General features: G+C 46.5%; 2 pseudogenes; one reads left to right on the top strand and one right to left on the bottom strand.

Annotated features, from left to right (window-relative positions):
* Positions 1 to 58: 58 nt before the first annotated feature.
* LOC114903603 lies at positions 59 to 4,328 on the top strand (annotated as a pseudogene).
* A 2,090-nt stretch (positions 4,329 to 6,418) lies between these two features.
* Positions 6,419 to 10,491, bottom strand: LOC114903597 (annotated as a pseudogene).
* Between the last annotated feature and the right edge of the window lie 421 nt (positions 10,492 to 10,912).

The raw sequence follows: 10,912 nt of genomic DNA, 5'->3' as shown, positions 1-10,912 counted from the left end.
AGGTCACGTGATGGAAGCAAATCAGCCCAAGCCCTGGTAGCAGAAACCTATATCCGAAATGCCTGCTAACAAGGCCCAGGAATCACAGTCTGAAGGGGACAGTTGGGGGAGGTTATAGCCTCTACTGGAGGGTCAGTATGCGTTGAGGAAGTTTCAGGGACAGCAGATCAAGGGTGGTTTGGCGAAGGGAGGAATTATTTCCCTGGATTGTTAGCCATTGTTTGGGAAGTTTGTATTTTACCCAGAGGGGTGAGGATGATCATGTAGCTGTGTTGTCATCCCAGGTGAGTCCTAAGTCTTTCCTTTCCTGGTGTTTCTTGAAGTCTTTACTCCTGAGTAGACGGGCGTTTCTAATTTTCTATGTGCTGAACTGCAACTACAACAAAGACAATAAAACACATACCTAAGTTAAATTCAGAAAAACAAACATGGAAAAGAAAGCTCATTGCTTAATTTTATAAAAGTTTCTTGGCTGTCCGGCAGATCTCTCATTTCAACAGCATTTGGACTGAACAGACCCAGGGGCGCCCCTTCCTCCTGACTCTGACCACCCTCCAACCTTTTTTCCAGTCACAACCTTGGAACCACCCACTCAGCTCTCCTCGCCCTCCGGGACCAGCCAACACCACTTTCTGAGCTTAGCTCCTTGTTGCCGACCAAGCATCAGCTCCCAGATTCGTCACAATTACTCCGCCAGGTGGAGGCCGCAGTCACCCGCCTGATAACGTGCATCTGCCGCTCTCCCACACCTACCTGTCTCTGCGCTTCTCTTTTGACCCGACGCATCAGCTCTCGAGGGTGTGACACATCGTTTCGCGAAATGGCCGAGGAGAAGCCGGAGGGCCCGAGCTCAGTGGAAAAGCCAAAAGCAGCGCCGTGGCCGCGCCCTCTTCCAGGACGTGCTGAAGCCGTTCCAAGAGCAGTGGGTAAAGCTCAGGACGCCATGGAAGCCGCCCGGCTGACGGAGAAGAACCTGCGCCAGGCCCTGTGGATCCGTAGGCCCTCGGTTCTCCCCGCGCAGACTCCACCTCTGGACTTCCTGGAGCCACTTCCTGGATGAGCAGGTGAAATTCATCAAGAAGATTGGCGACCACCTGACCAACCTCCGCAGGCTGCTCGGCCCCCAGGCTGGGCTGGGCGAATGTCTCTTCCAAAGGCTCAGCCTCAAGCACCACTAGGAGCCCCTGGAGCCCAGCGGCCTGTGAGTCCTTCTGGGGTCAGGGCTTCTCCCTGAAGCCTCTCCCTGAAGCCACTGGGCAGATTGTTAACCACCCTGGAGCCCTCTCCAAGCCTTGGGCCAAATGGAAAAAATAGCGCTTTTTGCAGGGGAAAAAAAGTTTCTGTGAAGCATTGTAAAGTGACTGGAACTTTAACAGGCAAACCAGGATGCATACAGGTAGCCACGTATGGGTTTCACAGTTACTACTGTGGTCTTATTCTCAGGATGCTCTTATCAGTCATGTTGTGTTGGTATTCCTCCCTTGGGACTGTCTTTGGGGCTAATTTCAAAGCTGCATAAAATAATCAATATGACCTTTGGTTTAAAAAAATGTACTGTCCAGTTGAGCCCTCCTTGGAGCCTTTTATATAATCAAATACATACTTTTGTGTTGCCAAGGTGGACACGAACCCTTTATGTTTTGTTTTATCCAATATTGTTACCGCACACACAGCTCTCAGTGAGAAAAAACATCATTTTTTCCGCTAAATTTATAATGTTTTGAGAATAGCTTGTGTGGTTCCTGTATTCTGTAGGAAAGTAAGTTGCGTTTTGAAGACACTACCCTCTTATATCTCCTCTCAAGATAATTGTCTGGGTTGTAGCTGTAGCTGTACATGAATCTGAGCCTTGGGATCCATGAGAGTCGGAGAATCCACTCTCAGGAAACAATTCTTGGTTCAAAGCAGAGGGTTATTCTTTCCATAACTGGGAGCTCCTTGGGACAAGGTGGCCCATAAAGGGACCTGGGCCCCAAACTGCAAGACATATGAGATGCATCCCAGTGGGTGAAGGACCCACCAGGGTTCATTCTCTCACCATCCAGTTTTCTCTGCCTTGTCTTCATATCTGTGGTCACTCAGAGGGTCTGGCTGTGGCCTTTCTGCTCCACCCACCAAGCACTGTGTTCTGAGTAGTCATATGTCATATGGATGACAGAGATATGGGTCCTGCCCTTGAGCAGGGAAGGAGCTCGTCATTAAGTATGGTACACATATGCGAAAGCAGGTGCATGCAGTGAAACAATTCTACTGCTATGACAGAAATGTATCCTGAGTTCATGAGTGAGAGAAGGGTTGAATCTTGGAGTCATGGGACAGGTGAGCAGGGTAGTGTTCCCTGGTTTCTGAGAGCTTTGATTCTGGGGATAGAGCGGAATTCAAACCCTTCTAAGCTCTGCTGATAGTCCTGGGTCGGGTGACTCTGAGGGTGGAAAAATCAACCCAACCATTACAAGTCAATCAAATATACTCACGAAGAAGGGAAATCTCCACAAGCTGCCTGCAGAAGCCAGCTGGAGTCCTCTTTTCCAGAACTGGGTAATATCCCACCCAAAACAATCAGTGGGAAGTGAATGAGATACCCCAAAAGTCAAGAGACGGGTGAGTCCTCCAGATGAAGGGAGAAAGTGTAGCTTCCTGCCTCCCAAGCACTGTAAGGATGATTCATACACACTGCGGCACCCTGCCGTGTGGCAGAGGAGGGAGGGCTAACGTAACAGATACTGGTAACAACTTATTTCTGGCAAGGACTCCAGGCAGGTCCGGAAGTGCAAGGTGTTATCATGAAAGCTTCCAATATAATTGGTACTTAAGAGAATCTTCCTGGGATGTCTGGAGGCATGAAGTTCAATTTATGGCTGAGTTCTCTTTCACAAAGACTAATCTCCAAATGTCGCTCTGTAATTACGTAGAACAAGGAAACAGCATGTTGCCTGCACTCCGAAGATGTTTCTCCGATTTAAATTTACCAGTGCTGTTTGAGTTTAGGCTAATAGCTGAATAACTTTCAACATTCACTGCATTCCTAACACTCTTCTGGGTTTGTAGTTGTTTTGTAAGATTTAAATGTTCTTGATGACACTTGGGTAGATAAAAAGAAGAATTCTGTTACCTAGGGCCTAGGATGAGACAAGGGCATCAGGCAGGGCACACAACAGGCTGTACAGGGACACAGTAAGTAACCTGGGGCTGTAGGGAGCACCCTATACATAGCAGGTGGTCTGGGGCTACCTAGGTTTCCCAGGCTCCCCATGGATGACCTAGCTGGAATAATTTCATGGGGTCAGGGGCATACAGGCTGTCTCCAGTTGCCTGGTATCCTGGCCCTGGGACATAAGGGATGGTGTTCAGAGTGTGAGTGCCTGATATAGACAGTGATTGGTTGTGGTCTTAATCAGCTGTTGCTCTAAAAGAGGAAATGACTAGCATCAAGCCAGGGACTCAAAACTGAAATATAACTAATAAGGAGCTACTGTCTAACACAGGGAACTCTACTCAAAACTCTGTAATGGTCTATATGGGAAAAGAATCTAAAAAAGAGTGGATATATGTATACGAATAACTGATTCACTTTGCTGTACACCTGAAACTAACACAACACTGTAAATTAACTACATTGTAATAAAAATTTTTAAAAAGCAAAAACAAAACACTGGTACTGCCATAAGCACAAAACTTTAGCCCAATGAAACAGAACAGAGTGCCCAGAACTGGAAGCCAGTATATTTGATCAAATAATCAACAAGAGTGCCAACGCAATTCCATGGGAGGAGGACAGTCTCTCCAACAAATTACAGTGGATATCTGCATTCAAATGAATGAAGTTGGACCCTTACCTTACACCACACCCAAAAATGAGCTCAAAATAAACAAGGACCTGACAGTACGATGTAAGCTCAAAAACTCTTAGATGAAGACATAGGGGAAAAGCTTCATGACATTGGATTTATAACTTCTTGGCATTGACATGAAAAGCATAGGAAACAAAAGCAAAAATAAGGGTACAAACTTCTGTGCAAAGGACACAATCAACAGAGTGAAATGGCAAGCTACTGAATGGAAGAAAAGCATTTGCAAATCATATATTTGATAAGTGGTCAGTATCCAGATTATATAAAGAACTGCTAAAACTCACCAATAAGAAAAATTTTAAAGGGGTAAACATAGAGATTTTTACAAAGAATATACACAAATGGCCAAGAAGACATGATCATTAATCATTAGGGAAATGCTAAACAAAACTACAGTGAGGGGACTTCCCTGGTGGTCCAGTGGTAAAGAATCCACCTTGCAATGCAGGGGATGTGGATTTGATCCCTAGTTGGGGAACTAAGATCCCAAATGCCACAGGGCAACTAAGCCCACGCATCACAACTACTGAGCTCGTGCTCCTCAACTAGAGAGCCCACTTGCTGCAAACTACAGAGCCCACACGCTCTGGAGCCTGCATGCCACAACTATTCAGCCCACATGCTCTGGAGCCCACGCGCCACAACTAAAGAACGGAAAACCTGCACACCACACCTAGAGAGAAGCCCACGGGCCACAACTAGAGAAGAGAAAATCTGCATGCCACACTAGAGAAGCCCGTGCGCCACAACAAAGAGCCTGCATGCTGCAACTAAGACCCGACGCAGCCATAAAAAAGAAAAAATAATATAAAATAAAATAAACAAAACTACAGTGAGAAATTATCTCACATCCATTAGGATAACTACTATTAAACATGAAACGGAAAATAGAATTATGTCAATGAGGATGTGGAGATACTGGAACTCTGTGGACGTTTGATGGGAGCATAAAATAAAGGATGGGAGCAGCCAATAAAGGGAACAGTTCAAAATGTTAAAAATAGATCGGGGACTTCCCTGGTGGTGCAGTGGTTAAGAATCTGCCTGCCAATGCAGGGGACACGGGTTCGAGCCCTGGTCTGGGAAGATCCCACATGCCACGGAGCAAATAAGCCCGTGCGCCACAACTACTGAGCCTGCGAGCCACAACTACTGAAGCCCACGCGCCTAGAGCTTGTGCTCCACAACGAGAAGCCACTGCAATGAGAAGCCCGCACTCCACAACTAGAGAAAGGCCGCGTGCAGCAATGAAGACCCAATGCAGCCAAAAATAAATTAGAAAAAAAAACTGACCATATGATCCAGGAATTCCACTTCTGGCTATACACTGAAAATAACTGAAAACAGGATCTCAAGGAGATATTTGTGCAGTCGTTCTCACAGCTGCACTCTTTACAACAGCTAAAATATGGAAACAAGGGAAGTCTTCGTCACCAGATGAATGGATAAAGATGTGTATATGCATACAATGGAGTATAACTCAGGCTTAAAAAGGAAAGGACTTCTGAAACAGAACACGTGATACGTGAAATGTGAGATTCTGGTAAATGAAGTCTTCAAAAACTACAAAAACTGTATGATTCTTCTTACATGAGGCAGCTGCGGCACTCAAATTCAAGGAGACAGAAAATAGTGGTTTCCAGGGGCTGGAGAAGGAGAGGAGTATGAGTTGTTATTTAATGAGTACAGGGTTTCATTTTTGCAAAACAAGAGGAGCTCTGGAGATTAGGTTGCACAACAGTGTGAATGTACCTCACGGTACTGAACGGCACACTAAAATACTTAAAAGATGGCAAGTTTTATGTGTGTGTATTTTAACACAATAAGAAGGAAAAAAAAAAACCCCAAAAGTACATAATATGTACTTCACAGTGCCAATCAGAGCAGACTTTCGGCTGAAGTCCTTTCCCCATTTGCTTACTTCATAAGTTCTTTCTCTGGTGTGAACTTTTTGGAGCCAAATGAATGGAAGTTTTGGCTACAGACATTCCAGCACTCACTGCACTCAGAAGGCATTTCTCCGGTGTAAATTCAACAGTGCTTAACAAGACCAGAGTTGTATGTAAAGATGTTCCCTTATTTGCTGTTCTTATAAGGCCTCACATCAATGTGAACTCGCTGGTGTGTACTGACTCTGGAGTTTTACTACAAAAATTTCCCACATTAGCTGCACTAATAAGGCCTTTCTCCAGTGGGATTTGTCCAATGTCTAATGAGTGGAGCTGCAACAAAAGGATTTCCTACATCGATGCACTCATAAGGCCTTTCTCCAGTATGATTTCTCTGATGTCTAATAAGGGTGTAGTGGTACCTAAAGAATTTTCCACATTTGGGGCTTCCCTGGTGGCGCAGTGGTTAAGAATCCTCCTGCCAATGCAGGGGACACGGGTTCGAGCCCTGGTCCAGGAAGATCCCACATGCCGTGGAGCAACTAAGCCTGTGTGCCACAGCTACTGAGCCTGAGCTCTAGAGCCCACGAGCCACAACTACTGAGCCCATGCGCTGCAACTATTGAAGCCCACGTGCCCTAGAGCCCATGCTCAACAAGAGAAGACACCACAATGAGAAGACCGTGCACCACAACAAAGAGTAGCCCCCGCTCCCCACAACTAGAGAAAGCCCACGTGCATCAAAAAAGACCCAACGCAGCCAAAAATAAATAAATTAAAATAAATTAAAAAAATGTTTTTTCCACATTTGCCGTACTCATAAGGTCTTTGTCCAGTGTGAACTTTCTAATGAATAATGAGTGAGGAGCTGTCCATAAGGAATTTCCCACATTTGCTGCACTTGTAAGGCCTTTCTCCAGTGTGGATTCTCTGGTGCTCAACAACTGTGCCTTTGTGGCTGAAAGCTTTCCCACATGCTCTACACTCAAAAGTCTTTTCACCACTGTGGATTTTCTGGTACTCAACAAGCCTATGTTTGCAGGTGAAGGCTCTCCCGCATTCAGTGCACTCAAAAGGCCTTTCTCCAGTGTGAACTCTCTGGTGTCTAATGAGTGTGGAACAGTTCCTAAAGAATTTTCCACACTCACTACAACCGTAAGTTCTTTCTTCAGTGTGGATTTTCTGGTGACCAACGAGTTGGGACGGTCTAAAGAAGGCTGCACTCAAAAGGCCTTGGCCTTGTGTGAATTCTCTGGTGGTCTTTGAGGCCAGATATTTCTGTAACGAATACCCCACATTCTGAGCGCTCATAAAGCCCAGGCTCAGTGTGGACTTTCTGATGTTGCTCATGGTGGGACTTTCTAAGAAAGGCCTTCCCACATTCCCTATGCTCATAAAACTATTCTCCAGTGTGGATCTTCTCTTGGTCAACAAGTGTATGGTTATGGCTGAAGGCTTTCCCACATTGATTGCACTTGTAAGCACTTTGCCCATTTTGAAAGTCCTCTCCATCTGCAATGTCCCCATGTGGCTTTCCCACACCATGAAGAGGCTGGTGCTGGAGAGGGCCTGTGCTGGCTGGGAAGTCCTTCCCACCTTCCCTGCATGTGAAGGTCCTCTGTGTCATGTGGACAGTACAGTTTTTCACAAATGAAGGCCTCCCCTTGTCCTTTCAGGAAAGTTTCTCTCTAATGTGACATTTTTGGTGCTGGCAAAGCTTTGCCTCACAAGTGTATAGTCCTTGCCCAGGGTGCGTTCCACCCTGCTCAGCCAGGGACAGAATGTCTTTCAAGAGTGAGCTGCATGTCCCACAGGGCTGGGCGTTCCCGATGGAGGGACCTGGCTTTGGCGTCCTGGCCAGTGACACTTCTATAGAAACACCTTGCTCTGAGGCTGCCTCCTCATCCTGGGCTCCATGCCAACAACCTGCAACCAGAGAAATGCTGGTGAAGCATATTGACACTGGTGGGAGGAGCAGCCCCACCACAAATGTGTGTCACCCACACCTACGAATAAATACATAGGACTGATGATAAGCAACAGGGGCCAGAGCCAGTGAGAAGGCCTGCTGTGCAGAGCTGCGCCTGGGAAGCTCAGATGATGGGAGAGCCCTGACAGTAGGTAAGGACACAAGGAAGGGGTACAGTGCAGGAAGGAGAAGGGTCCCCAGCTCACTCCTCTGAAAATGGCTTTCCACAAGGCCATGGCTGCTGGTGAGAAGTGAGTACTGGGTAGAAGGCTGTGTCCAGAGCCAGAGATGTCTGATTGTGACCCAGTAGTTGGTATCCAAGGACTGTTTAAAGATATGTGCAAATAGAATGGCCATTCATTAAAAACTCTACAAATAACAAATGCTGGAGAGAGTGTGGAGAAAAGGGAACCCTCCTACACTGTTGGTGGGAATGTTAGTTGGTGCTGTCACTGGAAAATACTATGGAGCTTCCTCAGAAAACTAAAAAGAGAAGTACCATATGATCCTGCAATCCCACTCCTGGGCATATATCCAGATAAAGCTCTAATTCAAAAAGATAAATGCACCCGTATGTTCACAGCAGCACTATTCACAATAGCCAGGACATAGAAGCAACCTAAATGTCCATCGCCAGACAAATGTATAAAGAAGATGTTCTACATATATACAATAGAATACTGCTCAACCTTAAAAAAGAACGAAATAATACCATTTACAGCAACATGGATGCAGCCATAGATTATCATACTAAGTGAAGTAAGTCAGAAAGAGAAAGACAAATACCATATGATTTCACTTATATGTGGAATCTAAAATATGACACAAATGAACATATCTATGAAACAGATTCATGGACATAGAAAACAGACTGGTGGTTGCCAAGGGGAGGGTGTTGGAGGAGGGATGGAGTGAGAAGTTGGGGTTAACAGATGTAAGTTACTATACATAGGATGGATAAACAACAAGGTCCTACTGTATAGTACAGGGGACTATATTCAATATCCTGTGATAAACCATAATGGAAAAGAATATTAAAAAATAAAAGGATGTATATCTATGTATAACTGAATCACTTTGCTGCACAGTAGAGATTAACACAACATTGTAAATCAATTATACTTCAATTAAAAAAATACAGGAACTTGTAACTTAGATAAAAAAGATATGTGCAAATGTCACAATAGCTTAAGTGTCGGTCAAATGTTGACAGCACGGCAAAGGAACAAATAGGAAGTGGAGACTACAAAAGTCAGGGGAGCCGAGGACTGGAAGATTAGAAATGACAATAGGAAAGAAAATGTAGAAATGAAGTTTGACCACTGTTCCTGGCATCACCCAGTGGTGGACAAAGGCCTGGCTTCCAGTGTGATTTGAAGCCAGCTTTGACAACACACCCTCTCCCAGCTCCTAAGCTCCAGAGCCACCTCTTGTTGGCACTGATGGAGTAATGTCCATCCTTTCAAGACACTCAGGCCCCTCTCTCTGCCTCATGGTGAGCACTTCTATGGGACCTGGCACAGAACAACCCAGGTGAAACACAGGAAAAGGGAGTGGACAGCATGCCCCCAGAGTGAGCCAACACATGACGGCCCCCATTCAAAAATCGCAAGAACTACAGTGGAGGGTCTCGCAGAGTCAGTGGTCTCTACAAGTAGTAAGCATGTATTTCTGCCACAGGCAGGCCCCCCAAAACGTCAGCAAGAAGGGGGAAGGCCTCCATGCATCTGAACAGAGTAACTTGACCAGGGACAGGCAAGGTTTCAGAGCAACATGGGATGGGGCTGCTTGGGGAGAGGCAGTACGGTGCACACAGCCTGGGAATGGCTCCCACACACATATGCTAGGACACCAAGGAAGGAAGGATTACTCATGGTTTGGTTGGAAAAAACAGCCCAGCCCAGGACACTGGGGTGGGGGAAGGGTTATGAGGGCCTTACCTAGCCATGAGAGAGGTGCAAAGTTCTCCAGCATCACATGGTGTTACAGGTGTCTCTGAGCCTCATCAAGGAGCCCCCACTCCTCCTGAGAGAAATGTATGGCCACGTCTGTAAAAACCACAAGTCCCCGCCAAAATGGGGATGGTTCAATCAATGCGCAGCTCATTTCTCCAGGATCTTTACTCTTTCCCCCGACAAGTCCATTCCCTCCTCAACCTCCACACCCACTTCCCAAATGTGGAAGAGATACAAGGTCCAGTGACACCAGTGCCTCTCTCTCCCAAATGTGGAAGAGATACAAGGTCCAGTGACACCAGTGCCTCTCTCTCCTTATTTCTCTCTCCTTATTTCTACTGATCACTGTGTCCAGAACACATCTTTCCAGAGAAAGCTAGAAACTTGGGGTCACCTCTGACTCGCCCTTCCATCTCATCTCCCAGTCCCACGCTCTCCACATCACTCAATGTGGGCAGGTCTGTTCAGAACACAAACAGAAGGCAACCACTTCGCTCCCTCCACGGCAGTGACTCTTTTCCAGAGACCACCAACGTCCACCACAGTCACTTCCCCCATGTCACTCTACCTCTACCTTCCCTCTCACACAGCATCTCCTGTGGCTAGACACAGCCAGTTACAACCTGGGTCAAATACCTGGCTCCTCTACTTCAAACCTTCCCTAGCTCCTACTTCCCTGGGATTAGAGGCCCAAAACCTCAGGCTGTAATTGAGACCTGATAACTGTGTGCCCCTACCCTCCACTCACTCCCCCCAACCATAATCCTATCACATGTAACAGACTTGCAGTTCCCTGAACATTCCAGCTCAGTCTCACCTCCAGTCATCTGGACATTCTGGATCCTGTGCCCACGACATCCTTCCACATCTTACTCCATCAGTTGTTGGAAATGGGAACAGCTCCATATAATCTGGGACTGAGTTCAAGACCCTAGGCCTTGGTGAAACCACAGGGACTTCAGACCCAAGGAAGGGAGGATGGGTGAACAATCTCAGGCCACCAGCATTCTTTATATGGGAGTGGCAGAACCATCAGGGTGATAACTGGGGTGGATGAAGGTCTGGCACATCCTCCATTCACCTGTACAGGTCCATAAGCATTTCTGCAAATGCCATGGGAACCTGTGGGAAGAGGGAGGCCAAGAGAAATGGGCAACCACGTTAGAATTCTACAGGCTGGGCTAGACTATCACCTCTGGCCTGCCCTGGAGCAAAATGGTCTCAGCCTGATGGTCTATGCTGTTTCTC

This window comes from Monodon monoceros, unplaced genomic scaffold, assembly GCF_005190385.1.
Source record: "Monodon monoceros isolate NGI ecotype Baffin Bay Population unplaced genomic scaffold, NGI_Narwhal_1 Super_Scaffold_10, whole genome shotgun sequence".
NCBI classification, from domain to species: domain Eukaryota; kingdom Metazoa; phylum Chordata; class Mammalia; order Artiodactyla; family Monodontidae; genus Monodon; species Monodon monoceros.
Note: the sequence above shows the minus strand (reverse complement) of the source record. Positions and strands in the feature narration are given on the sequence as shown.